We start from the raw sequence: 7045 nt of genomic DNA on the forward strand, positions 1-7045 counted from the left end.
TTTTGTATGTTAATTTTGTGTCTTGTAACTTTACTAAATTCATTTATTAGCTGTAATAGTTTGTTGGTCAAATATTTAGGACTGGCTATGTACAAGATCATGTCATCTGTAAAGAGAAACAATTTACCTTTTACTTTTCCAATTTAGATGCATTTTATTTCTTTTTCTTGCCTAACTGCTCTGGCTAGGACTTCCAATGCTATACTGTATAGAATCAGCAAGAATGGGTATCCATCCTTGCCTTGTTCCTGATCTTAGAGGTAAAGCTTTCAGTGTTTTATTTTTTTTATTTTTTATTTTTTTTTTGAGATGGAGTCTTGCTCTGTCGCCTGGGCTGGAGTGCAGTGGCCGGATCTCAGCTCACTGCAAGCTCCGCCTCCCAGGTTCACGCCATTCTCCTGCCTCAGCCTCCCGAGTAGCTGGGACTACAGGCGCCTGCCACCTCACCTGGCTAGTTTTTTGTATTTTTTAGTAGAGACGGGGTTTCACCGTGTTAGCGAGGATGGTCTCGATCTCCTGACCTCGTGATCCACCCGTCTCGGCCTCCCAAAGTGCTGGGATTACAGGCTTGAGCCACCGCGCCCGGCCGCTTTCAGTGTTTTATAGTTGGGTATGATGTTAGCTGTGGGCTTACTATATATGACCTCTATTATGTTGAGGTAAATTGTTTCTATACCTAATAAATGGAGAGTTTTCATCATAAAAGGACGTTGAATTTTGTCAATGCATTTCTGCTTCTATCGAAATGATCATAGTTTTTATTTTTATTTTTGTTAATGTAGTGTTGATTTGTGTACGAATTTCTTAAAATTAGTTTTTTGCCTCTTTCTTTTGCTTCTGTTCCCACAATTTGTAAATTCATTTGCTTGATAGTGTCTGATGGCTTCTTTATGCTTTCTTAATTCTTTTAATTTCTTCTTTTGTTTTTGTTCCTCTAATTGGCTAATTTCCAATAATCTATTTTTGATTTGCTGAGTTTTTTCTTATGCAGGATCAACTCTGTTGTCAAAGATCTCTATTGAATTTTTTTTTCAGTTCTGTCATTATATTCCTCAGCTCTAAGATTTTTGTTTGATTCTTTTCTATGGTTTTTATTTCTTTATTAAACTTCTCATTTTGTTTATGGATTGTCTATATGATTGCATCTGTTTGTGTTCTCTTGCATCTCGTTGAGTTTTTTTAAGATACAGTCAGGAAGTATTTGGAATCATTTGTCAGGCAATTCATACATAACCATTTCTTGGGGGTTGGTTACTGGAGCTTTATTAGTTTCTTTTGGTGTCATGTTTGCCTGATTCTTCTTGATCTGTGTAGCTTTGCATTGGTGTCTGTGCATTTGAAGGAGGAAACACCTTTTCCAGTCTTTATAGATTGATTTCAGCAGGTAAAGACGTCTTGTTAGGTCCATGGACTGATGGAATTGCCACCAGGATTGCAGTTGAATGGGGTTGGAGTTGGGCAATGTGACTGCTGCTGGGTCCAGTGTGGGGTCTGAAGTTGGTGGGCCTGTTACCAGAGGCTCAAGTGAGCATGGATCTTCTCTGGTCCTTGAGTGAAATCAACTGTCTCTAAGTCTTTGGTCAGTAGGTCTGGTTCTGGGACAAGGGTCCACTTCAGGGTTCAAAGTTTGGTCTACAGCTGGCAGGCCTGTTGCCAGATGCATGGATGGGTATAGTTCCCACAGGGTCTCAGGGAGGGTTCCCACTGGTTCACTGGGCAGAAGAGAGGGACTAAAACTGAGCACAGGACTGCTTCAGGGTCCACACACAAGATCAAGGCCTGCCTCCTGGGTCATGGACGAAGGTGCCTCTTCCTGGGTCCTTTGTTGGGAAGGACTGCCCTGGGACTGCAGCTGAGTGGTGCTGAAGCTGGGTCACAGGGCTGCTTCAAGATCTGGCCTAAGATTTACTTAGGTCAGTGAGTCTGCCTCTAGTGACATAAATGGGTATGTCTTCTGGCACATCCCTGGGATGGGAGGACTGCAGTCAGATTGCAGCTTAGAGGGCCTGGAAGCAAGTTTTAGGGCTCTTTGAAGGTCTGCTGTGGAATGCAGGCAAACAGGTGGGCCTCTCAAGGCATGGATGGGCATGTTTCCCAGCAAGTTCCTGTGTGAGCAGGACTGCTCTCAGACCATGGCCAAGAGAGCTTGGAGCTGGGTCCCAAGCTGCTTCAGGATCCACAGCCAGGACTGTGGTCAGCAGGCCTGTCACCTGAAGCACAGGTGGGTGTGAGTCCTCCCAGATCCCCTGGTAGATGGCTCTGGTGGCAGGACCAAAGCCAAATCGGGCTGTAGCTGAGTCCACAGAGGAACAGAATGTTTCTGATTCTGTCACAGGACCACAGTTGGTGAGCGTACCACCTAGATGTGAGTCTGCCCTTTCAAAGGAGCCATCTTTGGTCTTAGGCTGTGCTTGGGTTTTGCAAACTGGGATCCACAGCTCCCACAAAGGCAGTTTTGTCCATGGATGGCCACCAAATTCTTGTTGCTCTGGGGAAATATGATCAAGGGACCTCCTATTCCATCATTTTTTCCTCCCTGTTATATCTTAAACAGACACTTAGTGAGGAGGAAATTAAGCAGACTTCTCAAGGCTCTATAACTAGTAAAGAGCAAAACCAGGACTCAAATCATGATCTTCTGCTTGCCCAGCTGAAGTGATCAACCATTATACAGCCTCATCCTTTTAAGTACCTCCAGTGAATTCAGTTTCTTAATTATGAAACAGCTTAAAGGCATGTAGAATGTTTTAGAAATGATCCCTAGTTGAAGGCCACTTCAGTGAATACACTCATCTTACCTAAGAAGGTTTTGTTTTGTTTTGCTCAGGATATTCAGCAGGTAAACATATTTTGGTACGCACAGGGACAAACTAGTCAACTGTATTAAATAGAGAAGGGAGATCCACTTCCTTTGCACTCTTTTCCTGTTTATTCATTGTATTTTGGATATATTTTCTTTTTTTGCATGCAACCACTATAATTATGATTAGAGGAAAATTCTGTCCTATCTTTTATCAAGACGTGAGGCATTTTCACTGTCGTCTAAGATAACTGAAATCTCAGTAGTGAAGCAAATCATTAGTATTTCAATCTTGGTTGTGTTTTCTATGTGGGTCAGAATGGAGACAGTATGTCATCTCATTCCATTGATCGAATGAGAAGAGAGATTTTAGTTACAAATATTAATGCTTAAAACAGAGTTGAAAGTGACAACATATTTTGCTGTCCCTGACACTTTGATATATATATTTCTTGGCAGTTCAAGATGCCAGGGGCATAAAAGTCTAGATAATATAGGTCAAGAATCCCTGGGTTTTCAAACCCACATTTTACATCAAAACTATAACCAAATGAATCTTAAAACTTTGTACTTATTTAAATTATGGATTTATTTTAGAATCTGTGCTTTGCTGCATTATATATTTACAATGTTGAAAAAGATTAGATTTCAATGATCAGGATGATGTAGCAAAAGCAAAACAATGTTCTTTTTCAGAAAGCATCAATCCATTATTAAAAATCTAGACTATCTGATAAGCAAAATTCCTCATTAATGTGCAGTAACATATGCAAGGTAGTCTTTTAATCCTGGAAGCTTGTTCAGAAGGAAGCACCAAAAAATGGAATGCTTATTTTATTTTCAAGCTGGGTTTTTCAATTACCCTGGCAGGATGAGTTTTAATCAGCTTTTGTTGTAACATGAGTAGTAACTTCAACATATACCACACACGCACATCATCTAATATTTTATTCCCTATCCACACCAAACACACATGCACACACTATATACCATACACATGCTACACCACACAGATACATACATAAATACTGTGCTGCATATGTATACTCTCCTCTCCATCAAGCACAGAAAAATACACTATACACATGCCACAGCATAGCACACACACAATAGCATATACACACATACCTCTCACATCAAACCCATGTACACACATACCATACCACATACATATACATACTATGTGCACATACACCACACAAACACAAGACTTTGCCACACATGCACTACCCATACCACATCACACCTACATTCCCTTTCATACCCAGCACACATACACATACATCCCACATAATCTGGCCATTGACTGCCTTCCTGACCTTATTTCCAACTCTCCCCTTTTCACTGTACTTGAGCTACACCTTCCTCTTTGCCTTGTCTTGAGCACACCAAACACACTTCTGTCTTAGCCGATTGGCATTTGCTGTTCCCTCTGCTTGAACTTCTCTCTTCCTGAATGTGCACATGGTATATTCCCTTATCCTTAGAGATCCTTTCCCTGACCCTCCCCCAGTGCAGGATAGCACCCAGATCACTTGTTCTCTGCAACTGTCTGCTGCTCTCCATTACTGTCCTGACTGGCCTTAGCTACCTGTATTCTGAATTCCAACCATAAAATGTAAGCGGTTCTTAGAAATCATTTAATTTAGTCTAATGTCCTCATTTCGCAAACAACAAGAGGGAAGCTTCAAAAAGAGAAGTAACTTGTCCAAGGTTACCAAAATCATTCATTCATCCATTCAGCAAATATTGAGTAAACATCTATTATGTCACAATTCTTGGTACTAGGTATCAGAGGGGTACAAAAAGGGCAAGGACTTTGAACTCATGAAACTTACAGTCTATTCAGGGAGACAGATAATAAACAAACAAATATATAAAATAATGTCAGGTAGTGATTAATGCTTAAAGAAAAAACACAAGGAGGGAAAAGGAGGTAGAAGTATGAAAGATCTAAGAATAGTTGAAAAACATTGTCCAAAAGGCACAAGGACATACAGTCTATTGGAAATTCTTCAGATGTTAAAGCATCTGTTTATTCAGGATGGTAAACAAGTGGCATCCTGGTTTGCAAATGCAGAAGGCTTAGCTAGGGGGTCATTTGGACTTGAAAAGGAGGCATGGTTTCTGAGTCTTGGCTCAAGGCAAGCATGGTGTAGACCTTTATACATTATAATGACATTCACAGTGACAATAACTGCAGTTAAGATAATGGTGAAATACACACTGGATCCATACAAAGCATTGTACACAATGAGGCATCATAGAGTTTAGATACTCCTGTTAATGTCAGGTACTGATAGTGGATAGAGCTAATCTGAAAACCAGGAACATATAGAATCTTCTAAGGAAATAATTAATAGTCTAAAAACATGAGCCAGGTTACTGAAAGTTAGGAAGTCAAAAGCGGTCATGCATAAGGCGAGACCAAAATCCGATTACTTGCCTAATAATGTCCAGTTCTATACCTATTCTGGAAAGATCGAAGTCTACTACTGCCATCATGAGAAGAGGCCAAGCAAAACAAAGGCTAAGAAGGGCAGATCTGATCTGGGAAAAAAAGAGACCAAGAAGCAATGGCTCCTAAGAAAATAACCTACCAGCGTCTCAGAAACTCCCTTTGTCTTCTCATGTTTGAGGTTCTATTCAGGAAGCAGGCATAAAATGGAAATATCTGAGTATGTGTATGTGTGTTTGTATGCATGTGTGTGTAAAAGAGGAAAGAACAGACATGTTTTGGAGGCATTGCTACCTATTGAACTGTATGTCCTGTTTACCATGTCTGGTACAACCCATCATCTTTTTAAGGAAAATTTTTTAAGAAATAGTAACCTGAGTTTGTATGCTATGTGAAACTCCAGAATGAGGGCTGCTTCTCAGATTATTTGAACTGTTCATATGCAATTTCAAAAATTAGACCATTTGCACTTAACTAATAATGTCCTTTTCAATGACAAGAAGTTATTCTGAATAAAGTTTCAAATCACTAAAATGGCTCACATCTCTTAGTTTCAATGTAAACATCTCTGGAAGCGATGTATATTTTGGGACTACCTAAGCCTTGTAAACTTTAAGTATTTAAATTATATCTTTTTTGTTTGATTTTTGTTTTTTTTGTTTTTTTCCTGACAGGGCCTCACTCACCCCGTCACCCAGGCTGGAGTGCAGTGGCGTGATCTCGGCTCAATGCAGCCTCAACCTCCAGGCTCAAGTGATCCTCCCATCTCAGCTTCCCAAGTAGCTGGGACTACAGGAGTGCACCACTGTGCCCAGCTAATTTTTGTGTTTGTGCTAGAGATGGGATTTTGCCATGCTGCCCAGGCTGAAATGATTCCTTTTTTGAAAGATGGAATAGCTTTCCCTAAATGTTTAGAAATTAGGATAAAAACATCTTAGAAACACTTATACAATAATTTAATAGCATTCTTTTAGGTCTTATGTTATATAGCTTAAATATTTTGTCTCCCATAACAGATAAATTATTTTTGCAAAGGACTGCCTTGGATTTGTTGATGATTCCAACTCTAATCATGTCTATATTTGAAGACATATATTGGACATGATGAAATAAGAAGCTAACATGTTTAATCAAAATATGCCATTAATTATTTAAATGTGAAGGAAATAAAAAATGAAATTAAGACTTTGTTTATATTCATCATGGGAAATTTTCAAAATAGATTTTGTAATTAGCACCAGAACCTTTTGCAACTTGGAGAATGGCAATAAGACATTGCTGAAAGTAATCTACAGATATGTTACTTCCCAATGATTACAGTAATCGAGAGTGTTGCATAGTTTGCAAAATAATTCATGAGTTCTTTTAATTAGCAAAACAAGGTATTGGCTAGGAATACAAGTTATTATTATTTACAATTTATAGATTAGAAAACAGAACCACAGAAACTTGAGGGAGTTACCCAAGGTTACATGGCAAAGGAGTGACGGTGGCACATCTGGAATCCAAGTCCAGTGACTCTCATCATAATGGCCTTTTTATATCGTGCTTCTCTTGCTGAACTATGACTTGTCTTCTAGTATATGTAGATATCATTTATACTTAAATATTTGCATAATACTATTTCATAATGAGGTTAAGATGATTAAAATGAAAATTAAAGTTTGTCAACAGTGTCACTTAAAATTTGGAAGATTATGGTATTAGGTCTAACATTTAAGTCTCTAATCCATCTTGAATTAATCTTCGTATAAGGAGTAAGGAAAGGATCCAGTTTCAGCTTTCTA

At 39.1% G+C, this 7045-nt stretch overlaps 1 protein-coding gene and 1 pseudogene across 4 annotated transcripts in view; one reads left to right on the forward strand and one right to left on the reverse strand.

Moving 5' to 3' along the window:
* Positions 1 to 7045, reverse strand: part of PCED1B (PC-esterase domain containing 1B) — a 175813-nt gene that overhangs the window by 112759 nt on the left and 56009 nt on the right. The window lies entirely within an intron of this gene.
* The window catches only part of LOC105507581, a 4187-nt pseudogene continuing 2455 nt past the window's right edge, over positions 5314 to 7045 (forward strand). Inside the window, exon 1 of the transcript XR_001001127.1 lies at positions 5314 to 5478. The product of XR_001001127.1 is annotated as an interferon-induced transmembrane protein 3 pseudogene (transcript). The remainder of the gene's footprint in view (positions 5479 to 7045) is intronic.

Source organism: Colobus angolensis, unplaced genomic scaffold (genome assembly GCF_000951035.1).
Source record: "Colobus angolensis palliatus isolate OR3802 unplaced genomic scaffold, Cang.pa_1.0 Scaffold150, whole genome shotgun sequence".
NCBI lineage: Eukaryota > Metazoa > Chordata > Mammalia > Primates > Cercopithecidae > Colobus > Colobus angolensis.